Source organism: Cervus elaphus, chromosome 19 (genome assembly GCF_910594005.1).
Source record: "Cervus elaphus chromosome 19, mCerEla1.1, whole genome shotgun sequence".
In the NCBI taxonomy this organism is placed as follows: Eukaryota; Metazoa; Chordata; class Mammalia; order Artiodactyla; family Cervidae; genus Cervus; species Cervus elaphus.
In genome coordinates, this window is record NC_057833.1 from 84,604,588 (window position 1) to 84,629,006 (window position 24,419).

At 39.2% G+C, this 24,419-nt stretch overlaps 1 protein-coding gene across 1 annotated transcript in view; it reads right to left on the minus strand.

The window, feature by feature from the left end:
* STAG1 (stromal antigen 1) overlaps positions 1-24,419 on the minus strand; it is a 499,198-nt gene that overhangs the window by 101,383 nt on the left and 373,396 nt on the right. The window lies entirely within an intron of this gene.

A 24,419-nucleotide genomic window follows, 5' to 3' on the forward strand; every position in this document is an offset into this window, starting at 1 on the left:
AACAGCTGAGAAAAGAAAAGGGAAAGGCAAAGGAGAAATGGAAAGCTATATCTATCTCAAGGCAGAGTTCCAAAGAATAGCAAGGGGAGATAAGAAAGCCTTCCTCAGGGATCAATGCAAAGAAATAGAGGAAAACAGTAGAATGGGAAAGACTAGAGATGTCTCCAAGAAAATTAGAGATACCAAGGGAACATTTCATGCGAAGATGGGCACAGTAAAGGACAGAAACAGTTTGGACCTAACAGGAAGCAGAAGATATTAAGATGTGGCAAGAAGAACAGAAGACAGATGTGACAGAACTATACAAAAAAGATCTTCATGACCCAGATAACCACGATGGTGTGATCATTCAACTAACAGTCAGACATCCTGGAGTGTGAAGTCAAGTGGGCCTTAGGAAGCATCATTATGAACAAAGCTAGTGGAGGTGACGGAATTTCAGCTAAGCTATTTCAAACCCTAAAAAATGATGCTGTTAAAGTGTTGCACTCAATATTCCAGCAAATTTGGAAACTCAGCAGCGGACACAGGACTGGAAAAGGTCAGTTTTCATTCCAATCCCAAAGAAAGGCAATATCAAGAATGTTCAAACTGCCACACAATTGCACTCATCTCACACTCTAGTAAAGAAATACTCAAAATTCTCCAAGCCAGGCTTCAACAGTATGTGAATCAAAAACTTCCAAATGTTCAAGCTAGCTTTATAAAAGGCAGAGGAACCAGAGATCAAATTGCCAACACCCACTGCATCATAGAAAAAGCAAGAGAATTCCAGAAAAACATCTACTTCTGCTTCATTGACTATGCTAAAGCCTTTGACTGTGTGAATCACAACAAACTGTGGAAAATTCTTAAAGAGATGGGAATACCAGACAACTTTACCTGCCTGCTCAGAAATCTATATGCAGGTCAAGAAGCAACAGTTACAACTGGACATGGAACAACAGACCAGTTTCAAATTGGGAAAAGAGCACATTAAGGCTGTATACTGTCACCCTGCTTATTTAACTTATATGCAGAGTACATCATGAGAAAGGCTGGGCTGGATGAAGCACAAGCTGGAATCAAGACTGCTAAGAGAAATATCAATAACCTCAGATATGCAGATGACACCACCCTTATGGCAGAAAGTGAAGAAGAACTAAAGAGTCTTTTGATGAAAGTCAAAGAGGAGAGTGAAAAAGTTGACTTAAAACTCAACATTGAGAAAACTAAGATGATGGCATCCGGTCCCATCACATCATGTCAAATAGATGGGGAAACAATGGAAACAGTGACAGACTTTATTTTCTTGGGCTCCAAAATTACTGCAGATGGTGACTGCAGCCATGAAATTAAAAGACGCTTTCTCCTTGGGGGAAAAGCTGTGACTAACCTAGACAGCATATTAAAAAGCAGAGACATTACTTTGTCAACAAAGGTCCATCTAGTCAAAGCTATTGTTTTTCCAGTAGTCATGTATGGATGCGAGAGTTGGATCATAAAGAAAACAGAGCACCAAAGAACTGATGCTTTTGAACTGTGGTGTTGGAGTAGACTCTTTAGAGTCACTTGGACTGCAAGAGATCAAACCAGTCAATCCTGAAGGAAATCAGTCCTGAATATTCACTGGAAGGACTGAAGCTGAGGCTGAAGCTCCAATACTTGGGCCACCTGATGTGAAGAACTGACATGTTGGAAAAGATCCTGATGCTGGGAAAGATTGAAGGCAGGAGGAGAAGAGGACAACAGAGGATGAGACGGTTGGATGGCATCATCAACTCGATGGACATGAGTTTGAACAGGCTCTGGGTGTTGGTGATGATGGACAGGGGGGCCTGGGGTGCTGTAGTCCATGGGGTTGCAAAGGGTTGGATGCAAGTGAGAGACTGAACTGAAGTACACTAATCATTCTGATACTAGTTTTCTCAGTTATAAAATATGCTTCTGACTTCACACAGTTGTTTTAAAATTTGAATGCAGAGGTATGCTGGTAAAAGTTTTAACAACAAGCTCTGGGAATGGGGCCCTGAACTGTTCCATTTACAGATTTCTGTAATGTGATTACTCCCTCCACAGCCGATTTCAAGATACCAATCCTGAACTGATATAAATGAACAGATATGGAGGTGGGAGTGGGGATCGGGATTGGGAATACATGTAAATCCATGGCTGATTCAAAGAATAAAAAAAAAAAAAAAAAAAAAATGAACAGATATGCACTGAAAGCTGATTCAAGGTAGCTCAAGCACACCACTGTGAGATATGCTTGTTGGTCAAGTCTCTAGCACAGAGAAGGTATCTGTGGCAGTTGCTGTTGATGACCTGCCCAGATGTCCAAATCCTAATATACACGGCTAATCTTCCCACTTCCTTCTGTATTGACAGCTAATGGAGCTTATCTGCATCTCTCTCGAGAACTGACTATGGCTGGAAAGAACCACCTAGTACAGAGATTCCTATGCTCTACTTTGCCTTTGCCTCCTTCAGGATGAAGCTCATAGCCATTGGGGAATGATAAAGGAGGGTAAAAGAGCCCAATCTCCTTGTCTCAGGACAGGATAACCTCTGAGGTGCAGTTTATCCTCCAAAGTTCCTTCTGAGGTGATGCTCAGACAAAACTTCTCCTAAAACCACATTTCTGTCAGTGTCTCCTACTTTATCCTATATTCCTCATTTACTTACAGGTCTCTCCTGAGAATATAAACTTCAATGTATCTCTAGCACAAAAATCTCTGACCAAGGCTGAGATTCTAGGGAATGTGACCTAAACAGTTGGTAGCAAGAGTGGTCCTTACAAGCAGACTTCACTGATGGGATTCTGAAGATGGATCACTTGAAGGAAGAGCTACTATGAGGATGGACCCAATTACTGTTTGTAAGTGAAGTCAATGATAGTCTCTGACATAGAAGAGCAGCCATTTGCTAATTCACTTGTACATGAAAGGAGATATGCACTTAGCTTGTACAACATGACAAGCATTTGACGGATAACGTTGTAAACAATAACTATAAGGACTATGGAATTGGGTGGCTGTCACTGAGAGTGCTGAAGAGAGAAAATGACAGGCTAATTAATCACTAGTTTAAATCAACAAATGGCAACATTTAAGAGACTTTCATCTCCTGCAGATAAAGAGTTCATTACAGTGAAGACTAGACTGAGAACTCAATTTTAAGGGTGGCAGAATTTATGAGACATTGCATCTCAGGCAAGTCTATGCCAAAATCACAACCATATAGGAAAGAAGTAGGAGTTCAAAGACTAGCTTGCAGATGTAGATAGAACCATGAACCTGAAGTTTTCCATGAACATGTGGGTCTGCAAATAAGTCTCAAGTTCCCCTGGTAGAAGAGAGCATGCTTCTTCCACCTAACTATCCCCTTGAACATATGGAAACCTCAAGTGAAGCAACTACCTTAAGGACAATGCTAGTAGCTTTCTGCATATTCTACACCAACCTTCCATTATGGCCACAAGCTAAGGTCAAATTTCAGTATGGCCCAAGTGGGGAAGTAATAGGTCTGTTAAAGGAAGAGGAAGATTATATTTCTGTAAGTGCTACAGGAATGGGCCAATTTGAACAAATAAGAACCGAGAGTGGTTGCTAAGGGTACTGGATTAGGGAATGGGAATATCAAACAAGATGAGAGTTTTTGGATATGGGGCACTCTTTCTTGCCTCAGGATTTAAGGCCCATGCAAATGGCCTAACACTCTGGATGACCTCTGGAAAAAGCAGTGGTACATATTAAAGAAATAATAGATCCAAGAATCATTGTGGCAGACTGTGAAGAAAGGCAATTAAAACACAGTGAAGTAAGCTATATAAAGGATCTACTGTATAAACTCAGAAGACCTACTTGTTGGGTATGTTCCTCAGGAGGGCCTGGACAATACTGTTTATCAAGGCAATAAAGAAGACTGGGGGCCCAGGCATTATTGAGAAACTACAAAATGGCTGTGTTCTGGAGTCTAGAGCTGGCAACAGAAGAGACTCAAACAGAATTCAGTTTCCATTCCAATAACAAAAATGATGATGAGAGCACTGAATAGCAGAAACAAGGTAGCATCACCAAACCAGCAGATGCAAGGTGGACATGGTAACTGTAATGGGCAGAGCAATGTTGAAGAGCAGCCCATGGGGTCTCTGGATATGGCTCATAAGGTATGGTTTTCCTGTAGGCAAGATATATGAAAAGCCAACAAAAGTATCACATAATATGTATCCATGATTACAAGAGATCAACAACAGATAAGCAAAAGATTAAAGACAGCTGACCCAAAGTAAAATTAAAACTCCAGATTTAAGATAGCATGTAAGAAGTTTCTTTACATCTAAATTTCAAAATAAGGCCAAAAAAGATAAAATTACTTTCACCCAATCAAGTTCACAGAGCAAATTATACATAGAACAAAGACATTAAACAAGTTTTATCCACACTTTGTTTGGTGATGCTTCCCAATCAAGTATGTCTCATACCAAATCTTTGTTCTTTACCTATAACATAGCCTGCTTACATTACAGGAACTTAACTAAATAACTTTAACAATAACTTAAATGAAAAACCCACCTGCAATTTTGGTAATTTTTCTCTTTTGGGACTCCATTATATTCTGAAGCTGCTGCTATCACAGAGCCTAAATGCTTTGTTGTTTTCCTATTACACAAAATCTTATTCAGACCTGAGTGCTATTTAACACAGTGCCTAACCCACTGTGTTGCTCAATAAATATTTTTTGAATGACTAACAACATAAAAATGAGAAAACAAAAAAGAAACACAGAAAAATAATTTGTTAAGGGAGAGGGAATGAGTTATTTGTCAGAGACACAAATATATTAAAGTTGTTGCAAAATTATTTTTGAAAAAATGTCAAGAGCTACAAGTATTATAAAAAAAGATGGCATGATTTCATAATGGGTTGTATTTAAAGGGACAGTTTTCATATTTATAGGAGAAAATGTTGACTGTTATTACAATGCATACATATAATATGAACACCCCAATGGGAATACTGTGAAAGAGTTCAGTTCAGTTCAGACACACAGTGGTGTCCAACTCTTTGCGACCCCGTGGACTGCAGCACGCCAGGCTTCGCTGTCCATAACCAAGTCCCAAAGCTTGCTCAAACTCATGTCCATCGAGTTAGTAATGCCATCCAACCATCTCATCTTCTGTTGTCCCCTTCTCCTCCTGCCTTCAATCTTTCCCACCATCAGGGTCTTTTCTAATGAGTCACTTCTTCGCATCAGGTAGCCAAATATTGGAGCTTCAGCATCAGTCCTTTCAATGAATATTCAAGACCGATTTCCTTTAGGATGGACTGGTTGGATCTCTTTGCAGCCCAAGGGACTCTCAAGGGTCTTCAATGCCACAGTTCAAAAGCACTCAGCTTTCTTTTTATTTATTTATTTTTTCAGCTTTCTTTATAGTACAACTCTCACATCTGTACGACTACTTGAAAAATCAAAGCCTTGACTAGATGGACTTTGAAAAACCAAAGCCTTGACTAGATGGACTTTTGTTGGCAAAGTAACGTCTCTGCTTTTTAATATGCTGTCTAGGTTGGTCATAGCTTTTCTTGCAAAAAGCAAGCGTCTTTTAATTTCATGGCTGCAGTCACCATCTGCAGTGATTTTGGAGCCCCCCAAAATAAAGTTTCTCACTGTTTTCATTGTTTCCCCATCTATTTGCCATGAAGTGATGGGACTGGATGGCATAATCTTAGTTTTCTGAATGCTGGGTTTAATCCAGCTTTTCACTCTTCCTTTTCACTTTCATCAAGAGGCTCTTTAGTTCTTCGCTTCCTGCCATTAGTGTGGTGTCATCTGTGTATCTGAGGTTATTGATATTTCTCCCAGGAACTTGATTCCAGCTTGAGCTTCAACCAGTCCAGCATTTCACATGATGTACTCTACATATAAGTTAAATAAGCAGGGTGACCTTTACATCCTTGATGTACATAGTAGCTCTGTGAAGAGTGAAGTTACTCACAGAAGGCCATCCACATGTGTTTGTGGATGAGGCCCTTTAGGCCATTGAAGGTGCTGATAATCTTGTCACTGGGTGGGTCCTATCACTGAGTGTATAACAGTCATTAACATTTTGGCTGTGTATAGTACTGACCACCACCACTGCCTCACAGGGTATGTACGACAAGGACAAACTCAAGCACAATGGGACGGGGGCGCTCCTAACCAACTCCAGAGCTGTCCAAATCATGGTACACTGTTCAACAAAAATACTAAATCTATGGTAGGGAAAAGGACATCATTCTGTTAATTCAAGATAATACAAGCAGTCCAATCTGGCCCATAAGGAAGGCCTCCAGAGACTAGAGGCTGACAGATTACCAAAGGATAAACGTGGAAGTTTGAGCTTTTGCCCTAGCAGCTTCTGGTATTATCACCATCACTGAGACAGTGCAACCCATATGTGAAACAAGCAAGTTGTGACTGATCTGGCTAAGGCTTTTTACTTGATCCCTTTGCAGAATCAGGTCATGACCAATTTTCGTTCACACTGAACAGCCTACAGTATATTTCTACCGCACTCCTGCAGGGATACCTAAATCATTCTGCAATATGCTACCAGAACTCAGGGCTTGATCTTCAATAAGCCCAAGTGCCCACAGAAATTTTAGTCATCCCTTAATTAATGACATGGCTACAGTGCTCCTAATGACATGGAGGCTACGGTGCTGTACGGGGCCACTGACACTGAATGATTAGTACCAATTTGACTATAAATCCAGATAAAGTCCAGGCCCTAGGCACAGCAGGTGTAATTTCTAAGGCTCAGGGTTCAAAAATGACATTATGGCATGGTTTACTGACAGTTCTGTGAAACAAAGGCAGGTAAGTCCTGCTAGTTGCAGCCACCATCTGGACCAGTGTATGGCTATCTTTTGACTATCAGGTGTCAGCACTTCAATAGGCCAAGCTCTGCACTATGGTAATAGCATTGCAGGTCACCCCTACTACCATTCTTTGTAACATTTTTCACCAACAAGCGGGTTGTTTCCAATGACCTAGCCATCTGGTCAGGCAAATGGTAACTAAAAGACTGGATCCCCCATATGGGAAAAAGAACTATGGCAGCAGCTTGCTCCCTGAGAAGAAAAACACATATGTCACTTACGTAGATACTCATGGCAAAGGATCTTCTCTTTATATTTACTGAAGTATAATGGGTTTACAATATTATATTAGTCACAGGTGTATAACAGACAAAGTCAATACTTTATAGATTTATCCTCCATTTAAAGTTATAAAATATTGGCTATATTTCCTGCTTTGTACAGTATATCCTTGTAGTTTGTGCCTCTTAATTTCCTACTCCTTCTTGGCCCTCTTCACTTCCCTCTCCTCACAGGTAAACACTAGTTTGTTCTCTATATCTGTAAGTTGGCTTGTTTTGTAATATTCATTCATTTCATTTTTAGGTATGTATTAACACGCAGTATTTGTCTTTCTCTGACTTTTCACTAAGTATAGTACTCTCCAGATCCATCCATGTTGTTGCAAATGGCAAAATTTCATATTATTATACGGCTGAGTAATATTCCATTGTATGTGTGTATATATAACACATCCTCTTTATCCATTCATATGTTGATGAATACAGGTTTCTTCCATATCTTAGTTATTGTAGATGATGCCATTATAAACACAGGAATGCACGCATCTTTTCAAATTAGTGTTTTCATTTTCTTTGGACATAAACCTATGAGTAGAACTGCTATATCACATATTTTTTCAGTTTTTTTTAGAAACTGTCGTGCTAGTTTTCACAGTGGCATCCATTCCCATGAACACTGTAGGCAAGTTTCATTTTCTCAACATCCTTGACAACATTTGTTACCTACGGTATTTTTGATGACAGCCATTTTGACAGGTATGAGGTGATATGTCATTGTGGTTTTGATTTGCATTCCTACGGTGATTAGTAATGTTGAGCATCTTTTTCTGTGCTTGTTTGCCATCTGTATGTCTTTGGAAAAATGACTATTCAGATCTTCTGCCCATTTAAAAATCAGGTTGCTTGGTTTTTTGATCTTGAGTTGTATGAGCTGTTTTTAACCCCTTATTCATCATATCATTTGCAAGTACTTTCTCCCTTTCAGTAGGTTGTCTCTTCATTTTGTTGATGGCTTCCCTTCAGTAGGTTGTCTTTTCATTTTGTAGATGGTTTCCTTTGGTAAAAGCTTTCCAAAATTTTTTGAGTTAGTTAGGTTCTATTTGATTATTTTTTACATTTGTTTCTTTGGCCCTAGGAGATTGAGCCAAAAAATATTGCTATAATTTATGTCAAAGAGTATCCTGCCTGTTTTCTTCTAGAAGTTTTGTACTTTTGGATTACATTTAGGTCTTTAATCTATTTTGAATTTATTTTTGTATATGGTGTGGAAAAATTCTCTAATTTCATTTGCATATAGCTGTCCACCTTTCCCCACACCACTTATTTTAGAGACTGTATCTTCTGCATTGTAGTCTTGCCTACTTTGTTGTAGATTAGCTGACTTTACTTTGATTATGGTAGCACTGTAATGTAGTCTGAAGTCAGGGAGCATGATATCTCCAGCTTTGTTCTTTTTTGTAAAGGCAGCTTTGATTATTCAGGGTATTTTGTAATTTCACATACATCTTAGGATGATTTGTTCTACTTATGTGATAAATGACATGAGTATTTTGATACAGACTGCAATATGTAGATTGTTTTCAGTAGTATAACCATCTTAACAGTATTCTTTCAGTCTGAGAACAAGGAATATCTTTCCATTTTTTGTATCATTTATGATCTTCAACAATATTTTATAATTTTCAGAGTACAGGTCTTAGCTGGAGTAACAGGCAAGTTTGGCCTTGGAGAACAAAATGAATCAGTGCAAAGGTTAACAGAATTCTGCCAAGAGAATGCACTGGTCATAGCAAATACCCTTTTTCAACAACACAAGAGACGACTTTACACATGGACATTACCAAATGGCCAATACTGAAATCAAACTGGTTACATTCTCTGTAGCTGAAGATGGAGAAACTGTATACAGTCAGTAAAAACAAGACCTGGAGCTGACTGTGGCTTAGATCATCAACTTCTCATAGCAAAATTTAGGCTTAAACTAAAGAAAGTGGGGAAAACCACTAGGCCGGCCAGGTACGACTTAAATCAAAGAGAAAGTAAAAGTTGCTCAGTTGTGTCCAACTCTTTGTGACCCCATGGGCTTACTGCATGGAATTCTCCAGGCCAGAATACTGGAGTGGGTAGCCTTTCCCTTCTCCAGGGGATCTTCCCAACCCAGGGATCAAACCCAGGTCTCCCGCATTGCGGGCAGATTCTTTACCAGCTGAGCCACAAGGGAACCCCAAGAATACTGGAGTGGGTAGCCCATGCCTTCTCCAGGGGATCTTCCCAACCCAGGAATTGAACTGGGGTCTCCTGTATCACAGGCGGACTCTTAACCAACTGAACTATGAGGGAAGCCCACGACTTAAATCAAGTCCCCTATGGCTATGCAGTGGAGGTAACAAATAGATTCAAGGGATTAGAAATTGTAAACAGTGTACCTGAAGAACTATGGATGGAGGTCTATAATATTGCACGGGAGGTAGCGAACAAAACCATCCCAAAGAAAAAGAAAACCAAGAAGGCAAAGTGGTTATCTGAGGAGGCCTTACAAATAGCTAAAGAAAAGAAAAGATGTGAAAAGCAAGGGAAAAAGGGAAAGGAATATCCAACTAAATGCAGATTTCCAAAGAACAGCAAGGAGAGACAATGAATAGTGTATGCTTTCTTCAATGAATAGTGTATAAAACAACAGAAGGGGAAAGACTAGACATCTCTTCAGGAAAATTGTGGCTATCAAGGGAACATTTTGCCCAAAGATGGGTGCAATAAAAGTCATAAATGGTAGATACCTAGTAGATGCTGAAGAGATCAAGAAGAGATGGAAAGAATACATTGAATAACTGTACAAAAAAGATCCAATGAACCTGATTACTATGGTGGTGTGGTCAGCCACACAGAGCCAGACATTCTGAAGATTGAAGTCAAGTGGACCTTACGAAGCAGTGCTGTTAATAAAGCTAGTGGATGCAATGGAATTCCAGTAGAACTATTCACAACCTTCAAGGATGATGCCATCAAGGTGTTGCATTCAACATGTCAGCCAATCTGAAAGACCCAGCAGTGGCTACAGGACTGGAAAAAGTCAACCCTCATCCCATTTCCCAAGAAGGGTAGTAACTAAAGAATGTACTGACCACTGGACAATTGAAGTCATCTCCCATGCTAGTAAGGTCATGCTTAAAATCTTAAAAGCTACGCTTCAGCATTATAAGAACCAAGAACTTCCAGATGTCCAAGCTGGGTTTAGAAAAGAGAAACCAGAGATCAAATTGCCAACACTCGCTGGATCACAGGGAAAGCTAGAGAACTCCAGAAAAACATCTACCTGTTTCATCAACTGTGCCAGAGCCTTTGACTGTGAGGATCATAAACTGTGGAAACCTCCTAAAGAAATGGGAATACCAGACCATCTTACCTGTCTCCAGAGAAATCTGTATGCGGCGAAGAAGCAACATGTAGCAGCATGTGTGCAACAACTGACTGGTTTGAGACTGAGAAAGAAGTATGACAGGGCTGTCTGCTGTCACCGTGTTTGTTTAATTTATACATTGAGAACATCATGAGAAATGCCAGGCTGGATGAGTTACAAGCCGGAATCAAGATAAGTGGGAGAAACATCAACAACCTCAGATATGCAGATGATACCACTCTAACGGCAGAAAGTGAAGAGGAACTAAAGAGACTCATGAGGGTGAAAGAGGAGAGGGAAAGACCTGGCTTAAAACTAAATATTAAACTAAGATCATGGCATTTGGGCCCATTACTTCATAGCGAATAGGGAAAAGGTAGAAGTAGTGACAGATTTCCTTTTCTTGGGCTTTAAAATCACTGCAGATGGTGACTCCAGTCATGAAATCAGGACACTTGTTTCTCGGCAGGAAAACTATGACAAACCTAGACAGTGCGTTGAAAAGCAGAGACATTACTCTGACATAGGTTCATATAGTCAAGGCTATGGTCTTCCCAGTGGTCACATATGGTTGTGAGAGCTGGACTGTAAAGAAGATGGACAGCCAAAGAATTGCTGCCTTTGAACCATGGTGCTGGAGAAGACTCCTGAGAGTCCCCTGGACAGCAACAAGAACAAACCAGTCAATCTGAAGGGAAATCAACCCTAACTAGTTGTTGGAAGGACTGAGGCTGAAGTTGAAACTCCAGTATTATGGTCATCTGATGTGAACAGCTGACTCACTGGAAAAGTCCCTGATGCTGAGAAAGATTGAGAGGAAGAGAAGAAGGCGTCAGAGGAGGAGATGGCTGGATGGCATCACTATGCAATGGGTATGAACTTGGGCAAACCTCAGGAGGTGGTGAGAGCCAGGAAGGCCTGGTGTGCAGCAGTCCATGGGGTCGCAAAGAGTTGGACATGACTGGGCGAATGAACAGCAGCAGCAACAGGTCTTTCATCTCCTTGCTTAAGTTTATTCCTAGGTAACTTATTTTTTTGATGTAATTACAAGGTATAATCGATTTACAGTGTTATGTTAGTTTCAGATGTAGAACAAAGTTAATCAGTTATAGATATACACACACCCACTCTTTCTCAGATTTTTCCTCATTATAGGCCATTACAAAGTACTGAGTAGAATTCTACATGCCCTACTATAGAGTTCTGTGCTCCTGTATAGATCGTTATTAGTTATCTGTTTTATATACAGTAGTGTATATACATCAATCCCAATGCTCCAAGTTACTCTTCTTCTCCCTTACCCCCTTGTAATCATGTTTGGTTTCTATGCCTGCAATTATTTCTGTTTTGTGGATAAGTTCATTTGTACTCTTCAAAAATTTATTTTTAAAATTAATTGAAAGATAATTACTTTACAATATTATGATGGTTTCTGCCATACGTCAACATGGATCAGTTATATGTATACATATGTCCCTCCCCATTCGACCCCTCTAGGTTGTCATAGAGTCCTGACTTTGGGTTCCCTGCATTATACAGTAAATTCCCACTGGTTATCTATTTTACATATGGTAATATATATGTTTCAATGACACTCTCTCAAATCATCCCACCCTCTCCTTTCCCCATTGTCTAAAAGTCTGTCCTTTATGTCTGCATCTCCTTCACTGCCCTGCAAATAGGATCAACATTACCATTTTTCTAGATTCCATATGTATGCATTAATATACAGTATTGGTCTTTCTGACTTATTTCACTCTGTATAATAGGCTACAGGTTCATCCACTTCATTAGCATTGACTCAAACATGTTCCCTTTTCACAGCTGAACAATATTCCATTGTGTAATAGACTACTACTTCCTTATCCAATCATCTGTTGACGGACATCTAGGTTGCTTCCATGTCCTAGCTAAGGTAAATGTGCTGCAATTAACGTTCCCCTTTTAGATTCCACATATAAACAGTACCACAGGATATTTGTCTTCCTCTGATTTACTTCACTCTGTATAACAATCTCTAGGTCCATCCATGTTGCTGCAAATGGCATTTTTCCATTATTTTTTATGGCTTAGTAATATTGTATTGTATACATGTACCACATCTTCTTTATTCATTCCTCTGTTGATGAACATGTAGCTTGCTTCCCATATCCTGCCTATTGTAAACACTGCTGCAATGAACACTGGGGTGCAAGTATCTTTTCAAATTATGTTTTTTTCTGGATATATGCCCAGGAGTTGGACTGCGGGATTATAAGGTATCTCTATATACAGATATATCTCTATATAAAGATATGCAGACTGTTTTCCACAGTGCATGTACCAGTTTACATTCCCACCAACAGTATAGGAGGGCTCCCTTTATTTCACACCTTCTCCCGCATGTACTGTTTGTTGACTTTTTGATGACAGCCATTCTGAGTGGGGCTTCCCTGATAGCTCAGTTGGTAAAGAATCTGCCTGCAACGCAGGAGACCCCAATTTGATTCTGGGGTTGGGAAGATCCGCTAGACAAGGGATAGGTTACTCACTCCAGTCTTCTTGGGCGTCCCCTGTGGCTCAGCTGGTCAAGAATCCACCTGCAGTGTGGGAGACCTGGATTCGATCCCTGGGTTGTGAAGATTCCCTGGAGAAGGGAAAGGCAACCCACTCCAGTATTCTGGCCTGGAGAATTCCATGGACAGTATTGTCCATGGGGTCCCAAAGAGTCGGACATGACTGAGTGACTTTCACTTTCATTCTGACTGGTGTGAAATGATACCTCACTGTAGTTTTGAGTCTTCTCTAATATTTATTAGGGAAGAATATTAATAATTATTCTTCTCTAATAATTACTAATTTTGAGCATCTTTTCATGTATATTTTAGCCATCTGTATGTCTTCTTTAGAGAAATGTCTATTTAGATATTGTGCCATATATTGACTGTTTTTTCTTTTTTTTTTTTGAGCTTTATGAGCTGTTTGCACGTTTTGGAGATTTATCCTCTGTCTGTTGCTTTGTTTACAAATATTTTCTTCCATACTGAGAGTTGTCTTTTTGTTTATGTTTCCTTTGCTGTGCAAAAGTTTTTAAGATTAATTAGGATTCATTTGTTTATTTTTGTTTTTATTTATATTACTCTCAAGGAACAGATTGAAAAATATCTTGCTGAATTTTATAGTATCCAGCTTTATGTTCAGGTCTTTAACACATTTTGAGTTTATCTTTGTGTATGATGTTAAGAGTTCTAATTCCATTCGTTTACACATAGTTCTCCAGTTTTCCCTGTACTACTTACTGAAGACTTTCCTTCTTCCAGTTTATATTCCTGCCTTCTGTCAGAGACTGGGTGTCTATAGGTGCATGGGTTCATCTCTGGATTTTCTATTCTGTCCATTTAATGCAGTTTTAAATGCGACTGCTTTCATGCCTTCTTTTTCTGATAGTTCATTACTAGTATATAGAAAAGCAACAGATTCTGGTATATTAATCTTGTGTCCTGCAACTTTACTAAATACATTTATTAGTTCTAATAGTACATTATTGGACATTTTAAGGTTTTCCAAATACTGTATCATGCTATCTGCAAATAGACAGTTTTACTTTTTCCTTTCCAATTTAGATGCCGTTCATTTCTTTTTCTTGTCTGATTCTTGTGGCAAGGACTTTCAATATCATGTTAAATGGAACTGGCAAGAGTGGGGCATTCTAGTCTTGTTCCTGATTTTAGCAGCTTTCCACCACTGAGGATGAGGTCAGCTGTGGGTTTGTCGTGTGTGTGTGTGTGTGTGCGCACGCTAAGTCACTTCAGTTGTGTCTGACTCTTTGTGACCCTATAGACTAGCACACCAGGCTCCTTTGTCCATGGGATTCCCCAGGCAAGAATACTGGAGTGGGTTGCCATGCCCTCCTCCAGGGAATTGTCCCAATCCAGGGATCAAACCCCTGTCTCTTATGTCTCCTGCACTGGTGGGAGAGTTCTTTACCGCTAGGGCCTCTTAGGTTTGTCATAAATAGGCCTTATTATTTGACATATGCTTTCTTGATACCAACCTTGATGAAAGCAGTTGAATTCCGTCAAATGCTTTTTCTGTGTCTACTGAAATGATGTGGTTATATTTGCCATTGTGCCAATGTGGTGTATTACTGATTCATTTGCAAATAATAAATTATCCTTACATCTGTATAATAAATTCCAGTTGATCATGGTGTATGATCCTTTTCCTATATTGCTGAATTAGTTCTATTCAAATTTTGTTGAGAATTTTTGCATTTTTATTTATCAGAGATATTAGTCTCTAGTTTTCTTTTTTTGATAGCTCAGTTGGTAAAGAATCTGCCTGAAATGCAGGAGACCCCGGTTCGATTCCTGGGTTGGGAAGATCCCCTGGAGAATATGATAGGCTACCCACTCCAGTATTCTTGGGGTTCCCTTGTGGCTCAGCTGGTAAAGAATCTGCCCACAATGCGGGAGACCTGGGTTCGATCCCTGGGTTGGGAAGATCCCCTGAAGAAGGGAAAGGCTACCCACTCCAGTATTCTGGCCTGGAGAATTCCATGGACTATATGGTGCATGGGGTAGCAAAGAGTTGGACATGACTGAGTGACTTTCACTTTCTGAAGTATCGTTGTCTGGTTTTGGTATTGGGTAATGGTGGCCTCACGGAATGAATTTGAAAGTGGTTTGCAATTCTTGGGAATAGTTTGAGAAGGATAGGCAGTACCTTTTCTTTATGTGTTTGGTAGAATTCCTCTGTGTAGCCACTGGATCTTGGACTTAAATTTGCTGCAAGTTTTTTGACTACTAATTCAATTTTACTACTAGTGACTGTTCAGCTTAGATTATTTCTTCCAGAATCAGTCTTAAAAGATTATAAGTTTCTAGAAATTTACCCATTTTTTTTTCTAGGTTTCCAATCTGTTTGCATATAACTTCTCATAGTAATCTCTTTTGAGTTTTTTGTATGTCTGTGATATCGGTTATAGTTTCTCCTCTTTCATTCCTTATTTTGCTTATTTGGGTTCTCTCTCTTTTTAACAAGCCTGGCTAAAGGCTTTTCCATTTTGCTTATGTCTGCAAAAAAATCAGCTCAGCTTCACTGATCTTTCCTATTGCATCTTTTTTTTGGGGGGGGGGGTGGACGGGGGGCTCTATTTCATATATGTCCTCTCTGATGTTTATTATTTCTTTATTCCTGTTGACTTTGGGCTTTGTTCTAACTCCTTCAATTGGCAGGTTAGGTTGTTTGTTTGAGATTTTTCTTGTAGACCTGTATTGCTACAAACTTCGTTCTGAGAGCTGCTTTTCTATAGCCCATGGATTTTGGCAAGTTGCATTTTTATTTCCATTTGTCTTCAGGTATTTTCTGATTTCCTCTTTAATTTCTTCATTGACTCATTGATTTTCTTTTTTTAACAGTAGCATTTTTTTTTTCTTTTTTTTGCAAAGAACTACATGCCTGAGTTTGCAAAGGACCTTTTAAAATACATACAAGGAATTCATGTGCCAATCAAATTTGTGCCCAGTAGGTTGCAACAGATGCCTGGGTCCATCTATAGGAAAAGGAGTCCACTTCAGATGCAAAAATGGGCCAGGGCTCAAAAGGTGACCTAGAAGTCTAAGGATGTAATTCAATCTTGTGATTCTCATTGACATACTTAAATCATCCAGAGAGAAGTGGGATACATTAACCAAGGACTTGGTCTTGCCTGGGTCTGGCAGATTATTCACATCGAACCCCTGATCAACAGCCATAGGCAAGGATGATGCCTCATTGTCATAAGGCCTGGTCAGGCTATGCTACTATTCCAGTCTGGCATGTGGATGCCAAAAATATCATAGCTGCCCTTGAATAAAACATACATCATATTTTTGGAGACCCCATGTGACTGGACTCTGTCCAAGGAAAATCTTTCACTGCCCAAAGAAGACAACAATGGGCACACTCCTATGGACTATGGAGATGAAACACTCTAGTTCAAGGGAACAAGGCTCTGCAAGGTATGTTGGGAAATACTCAGTTTGATCGTGGTAGAAGTAAACTAGGCAGTCACAGAATTAGGCTATGCCTGCAAAATCACAATCTCAACATGTCAATCATTATTTTTCTTTTTTCCCCTTGGAGTGTACAACTTTGGGGTGGTCTGAGGTTCTGGGTACCAATGGATCCCAGATAGGGCTCCATGACTCTAGTCTTGATGTGATGCTTCCCATGGGCATTTTCCTCCTATGGGATACCACAAAGGTGGGAGATGAAGCCAAGCAAGCAGTAGCAGGGTGTTAGCTAGGATCCTTCTAGTAGTGCTGGAATGCTGCTGACCGTTCCAATCAGGCGACTGATGTTATCATGCATGTGAAGTTTGTGCAGTCCTTCTTACACTGGCCAACTGAAGCTAAAACTTTTGTGTTTTGCTTCAAGCAAAACAAGTATAATGCAAGAAAGTAGGAGAACCGTACACATAAGCTAAAAGTAAAAACACTACAGAGTCATATTTCCTAACTGGAAAGGACAGAGAAAGGCAACCTAGAGTCATGAGCATAAATACAAAAAGAGAGTAAGATGTTTAGCCCAGAGCACAAGATTACTAAAGGTCTATTTAAATGAGATCTCTTCTCTGTCATTCTCAATGTTAGAATTAAAACGAATGGGTAGGAATTTGGAAATACGTTTTGGCGAAGAGAAAGACAAACTGAATTTCTAACAACTCCTTTAGCTGAACTAGAAATTGTTTGTCTTTCTATTGCCCAAAACTTATACTTTAAAACTTACACAAACCAGCAGCATTATACAAAAGTTTGTCTTATTTTTAGGAGGGTAAACTAGGTTATAATTTATAATACTCTAAAATAAAAACAGAATATCAAATTATTCTGCTGTACACCTTAAACCAAAACAATGATAAAGTCAATTATATTGCAATAAAAATGGAAAAATGCAACTGATAATTAAAATGTAATCTTAAAGAAAAAGAGAGATTTTATCAGCTGATTAGAAAAGGCACAGGTTGGGTCTGAACACAGAAGCCATAGCCTATACAATGAGCAGTTTCAACCAGACGATTAAATGGAGAGAAAGGAAATTAATTTGGTCCTCAGAGGGAAAAAAAGAAAAACGAGGTGATGAAAAGGAAATGACAAAAAAGAAAGTTTAAAATGAAATAAATATTTAACACTTATGCCCTTTTCTAAGTAAAGCAACTGGAGATCACACAAGAAGTTTTTAAAATCGTTCTATGGAAAACTCCTTAAATCATTTTATCAACAATATAAAAGAGAAATCTACCTCTTCCTTTATCTTGACAGAAGATTTCTACAAACACAGTTTAGCAATTTATTTGAAAAGAGTGGTTATTTTTTGATAAGTAACATCAAATTGGTATTTTCCCCAGAATTTGTGGACATACATAAGTTCTGCTAAAACTAGTAAAGGTTATTGTTATTGAAATTCAGTACAATACTCTACTAGGGAGATAAGGAAAGGAGGCAAACTGGTATGGTAGTAGTGGGGAATAAAAGTGAAAGACTTTAAACTTATTCCTACAATAAGTTGGTCTTTTCGGGTTTAATAGTGTGGAGATGCCTGCATAATGGCACAGGGTGAAATCCTGTAATGTCTCCCACTGTAGTATAACTTAACTGGATGCACCTGAGATGAGGCTCCCAAAACCACATGAAGACTGGAAAACAAAAACAAAATCAAGCATGGGATTTATTAGTGAAAAGAATCTGAATTGCTAGGGAAAATAAATATTCAGGAAAAAATTTGCTATATACACACTAACTGGATTTCCCCTCACATGAGGTAGGAAATAAGAACCATCTATTTCCATATAACTTTCTAATCATCAAATAAAAATCAATAATTGTGAAATTGACCAACCCATCTGTGATGCTCTAAAATCTCTCTTACAGTAAAAATGGCATTAGTAAATTCCATTGGGAACTTTCATTATAATTTATGTAATTTTGTCATTTTCTAAATATCTTTTATAATACTTAGCACACTACTGTTAAAAAAACACGTCTGGGGGACTAGATCAAGATGGCAGAGGAGTAGGATGTGGAGCTCATCTTCCCACAGATACATCAAAAATACATTTATGTGTGGAACAACTCTCACAGAACATCTACTGAACATTGGCAGAAGACTTCAGACTTCCAAAAGGGCATGAAAAGTAGGTAGGGCAAAAAAAAAAAAAAAAAAAAAGAGAGAGAAAGAAATACAGACAAGATCTATGCCTCTGGGAAGGAGCTGTGAAAGAGGAATGCTTTCATCACACAAGCAAGTCCTCTCACTAGCAGCGACACAGGTGGAGCTTTGGAGCCTCAGAGAGCCTTCAACAGGTGTGCAGAGGGCAAAGCAGAGTCAGGTCCTGACCACCCAGCACTCTCCAGCCTGAGATACCTGTCTGCCCACCAGGTGGAGATGGTGGGGGCTGGGTACTAAGGCTCAGGCTTCAGCGACCCTGGGGACTGAACTGGAGATGGCTGCAGGAAGACAGCCTGAGGGGCTAGAGCGCAGTGCACAACAACTGAAGGAGTCTGGGAAGAAGCCTGGGCCTGCCAGAGAGCCGTGGGACCAATGTTAGGAGGTGTGTGAGGAGAGGGCTGGGCCAACGCTGCTTTCTCCATGCACTTGCAGGCAGCAGGGCTCTGCCCATATGACCTCCAGGGGAGGGTGTGAGCCGTGGCTGCCATCCTGGACTCCAGATACAGGCGCAGACAGCTGCTGTTGCTGCCACCTTGCCAAGAAATCTGTGAGTGGGTGTCACTGGCCCCACCTTCCCAGAAGTCAGCATGGCCTGTCACTGCTGAGGGTCCTGTGATCCAGGACCAACATCCCCAGAAGTGAGGATGGCCCACTGCTGCTGAAGAGGACCCTGTGACCTGGTACCAATCACTGCTCCCACCTCTCAGGGGTGCATGACACACTGTCGCCACCTAGGGTCCCAGGCTCAGTGGCCAACCTTCCTAAAGACTGATGACTTGCTGCTGCCACTGCTAGGGACCCACGATTGGGAGGTAATCACCAACGTACCTCTCTGGGAGTGAGCACCCACACGCCTCTTATCAAAGGGACAACAGCCAGCATAGGTTGAGGAAAGAAACAGCAAGCATCTAAACTGAAAACAGCCCTCAAGTCAAAAACAAAAATTGAATTCACTTAAGCTACAGGGACATTGTTGTTCAGTCACTAATTGGTGTTTGACTCTTTGCAACCCCATGGATTGCAGCCTGCCAGGCTTCCCTGTCCTTCACTATCTCAAAGAGTTGGTCAAACTCAAGTCAACTGAGTCAATGAAGTCATCCAACCATCTAATCCTCTGTTACCACCTTCTCCTCCTGCTCTCAATCTTTCCTAGTATCAGGGTTTTCTCAGTGAGTCAGCTCTTCACATCAGGTGGCCAAAGTATTGGAGCTTCAGCTTCAGCATTAGTCTTTCCAATGACTATTCAGAGTTGATTTCCTTTAGGATGGACTAGTTTGATCTCCTGGCTGTCCAAGGGACTCTCAAGAGTCTTCTTCAACACCACAGTTAAAAGGCACCACAGTTAAAAAGCACCTTCAATGCTCAGCCTTCTTTATTGTACAACTCTCACATCTGTACATAACTACTGGAAAAACCATAGCTTTGACTAGACAGACCTTTGTTGGCAAAGTGATATATCTGCTTTTTAATACATTGTTTAGGTTTGTCAAAGCTTTTCTTCCAAGGAGCAAGCGTCTTTTAATCTCATAGCTGTAGTCACCATCTGCAGTGATTTTGAAGCCCAAGAAAATAAAGTTTGTCACTGTTTCCATTTTATTCCCATCTATTTGCCATGAAGTGATGGGACCAGATGCCATGATTTCAGTTTACTGAATGCTGATTTTTAGGCCAGCTTTATCACTCTCCTCTTTCACTTTCATCAAGAGGCTCTTTACTTCCTCTTCACTTTCTGCCATGAGGGTAGGTGTCATCTGCATAACTGAGGTTATTGATATTTATGCTGGCAATCTTGATTTCAGCTTGACCTTCATCCAGCCAGATATTTCTCATGATGTACTCAAGTTACATAAGCAGGGTGACAATACACAGCCTTGACATACTCCTTTCCCAGTTTTGAACCAGACTGTTGTTCTATGTCACGCCTGAACTGTTGCTTCTTGACCTGCATACAGATTTCTCAGGAAGCAGGTAAGTTCATCTAGTATTCCCACCTCTTGAAGAATTTTCCACAGTTTGTTGTGATCCACACAGCTAAAGGCTTTAGCGGAGTCAATGAAGCAGAAATAGATGTTTTTCTAAAATTGCCTTGCTTTTTCTATGATATAATGGACATTGGCAATTGGATTTCTAGTCCCTCTGCCTTTCCTAAATACAGCTTGTACATATGGAAGTTCTTTGTTCATATACTGCTGAAGCCTAGCGTGAAGGATTTTGAGCATTACCTGTTAGCATGTGAAATGAGTGCAACTGTGCAGTAGTCTGAACATTCTTTGACATTGTCTTTCTCTGGGATTGGAATGAGAACTGACCTTTTCCAGTCCTGTGGCCACTGCTGAGTTTTCCAAATTTGCTGGCATATTGTTTGTAGTGATGCTTCCTAAGACCCTCTTCACTTTGCACTCCAGGCTATCCGGCTCTAGGTGAGTGATCACACAATTGTGGTTATCTGGGTCATTAAGACCTATTTTGCACAGTTCTTGTGTATTCTTGCTACCTCTTCTTAATATTTCTGCTTCTGTTAGGTCCACACTGTTTCTGTCCTTTATTGTGTTCATCTTTGCATGAAATGTCTCCTTGGTATCTCTAATTTTCTTGAAGAGACTGCTAGCCTTTCCCATTTTATTGTTTTCCTCTATTTCTTTGCAATGTTCACTTAAGAAGGCATTCTTATCTCTCCTTGCTATTCTTTGGAACTTTGCATTCAGATGGGTGTATCATTCCTTTTCTCCTTTGCTTTTCCTTCTCTTCACTCCTGCTGATAAACAGCCTTCTAAGACCACAGTAGATAACTGTTCCTCCTAAACTCAGAGTAAGAGAAATATAAGAAAATGAAAAAGCAGAGGAACCACTTTCAGTTAAAAAATCAAGAAAATGTCCCTGAAGGAATAAACAATGTAACAGACCTCTTCAGTCTAACAGATACGGACTTCAAAAATGAGGTATTGAAAATACTGAAGAAATTAATAAAGACTATTGATGAAAATGCAGGTTATTATAAAAAGAAAGTAGAAACGATAAGGAAGTGCCAAGAAAAATCAGAAAATTCTTTTCCTGAGACAAAACCTGAGCTCAAGGCAATGAATAGAAGAAGGAATGCAGAAGAAAGAATAAGTGACCTGGAAAATAAACTGATAAAAACGACCGAATCAAAGCAGCAGACAGAATGCAACAAAAAACAAAAAACAAACAAAAAAACACAAAAACAAACCCCAACATAAGGAGACCTATGGGATAATGTAAAGTGGGTTAATCTATGCATAATAGGAATTCCAGAAGAGGAAAAAGGAGGACAGAGGATTAAAAATGTATGTGATGAAATTACGGCAGAAAATTTTCCCAAACTTAAAAGCAGGAAACAGATATCCAGATACAGAAAGCACAGAAGGTCGCAAACAAGATGAACACAATCAGATCTACACAAACACATATTATAATAAAAAAGGCACAAGTTAAAAGGAGAGGATTCTAAAGGCAGCAAGAGAAAAAGTTTTTTTTTTACAAGCAATTCCCATACGGCAGTCAGCTGATTTCTCTACAGAAATACTGCAGGCCAGAAGGGAGTGATGAAATATATTCAAAATCTTAAAAGAGAAAAATCTGCAACCTAGAATATTCCAGTCAGCAAGATTATCATTTAGAATAGGAGGAGAAATAAAGAAGTTTTCAGAGAAGCAGAAATTAAAACAACATAGCAATACTAAACCTATCCTAAAATAAATATTGAAAGGTCATTGCTAAACAGAAAAGAAGAAATAGGAAGGAGGAAATCACAACTGGAAAGTAAAGCACTTAAATTAGCCAGAATACAGATGAAAAGGAAAACAAAAAACAAAAAAACCTACTTGTGAAAGCAATGATAAACACAAGGAACAGCAAAGGGATAAATATGAAGACATAAAAAGGGACATCAAAATCATAAAATTTAAGGAAGGAGAGTAAGAAAATGCAGATTCTTTTTCTTTTCTTTTTTTAAGAATGTATTTGAGCCTTTATGAGTATCAGTTTAAATCAAGTGGATTAGGAAGGGGTTCACAGACTTGAAAAAACAGGGCAACCATAAATTAAAAACATACAAGAAATCCATAGACGTTAAAGCAAAGGCTGAAAGATAAAGGACATTAATAATGATAAAAGGATCAATACAATAAGGATTTTACCCACTTCAACATATATGCACCTAATATACGAGCACCCCAATACTAACAGACATAAAGGGAGAAATCAATATGAATACATTAACCGCAGGAGACTCTAACACCCTACTCACACCAATACACAGATCTTCCATACAGAGAATCAATAAGGCAACGTAAGTCCTTAATGATACAACAGAACAGTGTAGCTTAATTGGTATTTTCAGGATATTACATCCAAAAAAGAAAACAAAACAAAAAACAAAACCCCAAATAAACATTCTTTTCAGGTGCACATGGGACGTTCTCTAGGACTGACCACGTCCTGGGGCACAAAACTAACATTAACAAATTTAATAATACAGAAACTGTCTCAAGTATCTTCTCTGACCACAATGGCATGAAACTAGAAATCAACCACAGGAAAAGAAATGAGAAAAAAATGATGACCTGGAGACTAAATAACATGCTACTGAAAAATGGGTCAATGAGGAAATCATAATAAAAGAATTTAAAAAACACCTTGACGATAACCCTATATGCAAAACAGAAAAAGACACAGAAGTACAGAACAGACTTTTGAACTCTGTGGGAGAAGGTGAGGGTGGGATGTTTCAAAAGAACAGCATGTATATTATCTATGGTGAAACAGATCACCAGCCCAGGTGGGATGCATGAGACAAGTGCTCGGGCCTGGTGCACTGGGAAGACCCAGAGGAATCGGGTGGAGAGGGAGGTGGGAGGGGGGATCGGGATGGGGAATACGTGTAAATCTATGGCTGATTCATGTCAATGTATGACAAAACCCACTGAAATGTTGTGAAGTAATTAGCCTCCAACTAACAAAAAAATAAATAAATAAAATAGCACTTAAAAGATTACAAAATAAATAAATAAATAAAAATAAATAAAAAACACCTTGAGACAAATGACAATGAAAACAATAAAAAACCTGGATGCAGCAAAAGCAGTTCTCAGAGGAATATTCAGAGTGATACAGGCCTTGATCAAAAATCAAAAAATTTCAAGTAAACACCCTAAGCTATCCCCGAAAAGAATTAGAAAAAGGAGAACAAAAACAGTAACAAAAAATTAAAGTCGAAGGAGTGAAATAATAAAGATCAGGGTGGAGTGAAATAATAAAGATCAGGGTGGAAAGAAAATAAAGATTAAAAAAAAAAAATCAACAAATCCAAGAGCTGGTTCTTTGAAAGGACAAACAAAATTGACAAACCTCTGGCCAGGCTCACCAAGAAGAAAAGAGATGGCACCCAAATAAACAAAATAGGAAGTGAAAAAGGAGTAATTCCAATTGATAGGGCAGGGGAAAAAAAAAAGGTAAGAGAATATTACAATTATACAGCAACAAATCTGACAATTTAGAAGAAATGAACAACTTTGTAGAAACATATAGACAACCAAAAGTGAATCAAGAAGAAATAAATAATTTGAAAACATTAATCACTAAAAGTAAAATACAACCTGTATTTAAAAAACGTACTAAAAAAAATTCAGTCCAGGACCAGGTGGTTTCACAGACAAATTCTACAAACATACATACAAGAATGTATACTGA